The sequence below is a fragment of the Arachis duranensis genome, chromosome 8, assembly GCF_000817695.3.
Source record: "Arachis duranensis cultivar V14167 chromosome 8, aradu.V14167.gnm2.J7QH, whole genome shotgun sequence".
In the NCBI taxonomy this organism is placed as follows: Eukaryota; Viridiplantae; Streptophyta; class Magnoliopsida; order Fabales; family Fabaceae; genus Arachis; species Arachis duranensis.
Genome location: NC_029779.3, coordinates 5,537,678 through 5,538,860, shown reverse-complemented (window position 1 = coordinate 5,538,860; position 1,183 = coordinate 5,537,678).

Below are 1,183 nucleotides of genomic sequence, written 5' to 3'. Positions count from 1 at the left end.
TTATTTTATAATAAAATAATAAAAATAGATATTGCCACTTCAATTTTGATATTTTTTTATAAATTCTTCATCCAACATCTAATGTAAGAAAATCATATACGAAGTGATATTGTAAAAACTGGGAGTGGAATTATTGTTTCTCTAAAATAATATATAAAAATAAATAAATATAAAATCATAAATATATTATCATATAAAATTTAATAATACATAAGTAACTAAAATTATAACAAGGACTAAAGTCTCATAAGCTCATGTACGTTGGTAACAAGTAGTACGACATCAAAATTAAATAAATTAACAATTCAATTTAACAAATAATTTAATTAACTATTTGTCTACAAAATTTTGACCGATTGAAAGTTTGACCATAATAGAGCAAAATATAATTAACAATTCAATTTAACAAATAATTTAATTAACTATTTGTGTACAAAATTTTGACCGATTGAAAGTTTGACCATAATAGAGCAAAATATTGACTATGATATGAGTCGAGTTAAAAATGACCTAAGTCGAAATTTGGTAATTACATGTAATTTTATTAGTAGCACTATATAAAACGTGGACTTTGGAGACTAAAATAAAAATTAAGATATGGGGGTGACGTAAGATCAGAATCTTTAAAAAGTTTTTTTATGATCAAGTTTTAAATTATATAGTTATTTATAGTTTATTTTAAAAATTATTTTATATGAGATAATTAAGACAAGTTTTGATTTATTAAATTTGAGATAAGTTATGATTATTATCCAATTTTATAATTATTAGATTATTTTCTATATTTAAATTATAAAGTTGATAGTTATGAAATAATAAGAATTTTATATGATTTGGACTAAATAATTAATATTAAATATTGATACTGCTATTTTGGAAAATGAAGAAATTAAGTATATTATTTCTAATTATTTGATTTGGATATTTCTTTAAAAATAATTTGTAAAATTGATGAGCAAATAGTATTTTCTATATACAATTAGTGTTGGGTTTAATTTGGGTTTCATTTATTATATTATCCCAAATTTTATATGAAATTATGAAATTACCACTAGACCTAATTTACATAAACCCTAGCCCTCCCCACTCTCCTCAGCGCCGCACCTCTCACCAAACAGCCCACACTCACAGTTTTCTCCACCGTGAAAGAAAGAAGAAAGAAAGAAAGATAGGGAAAATAGGG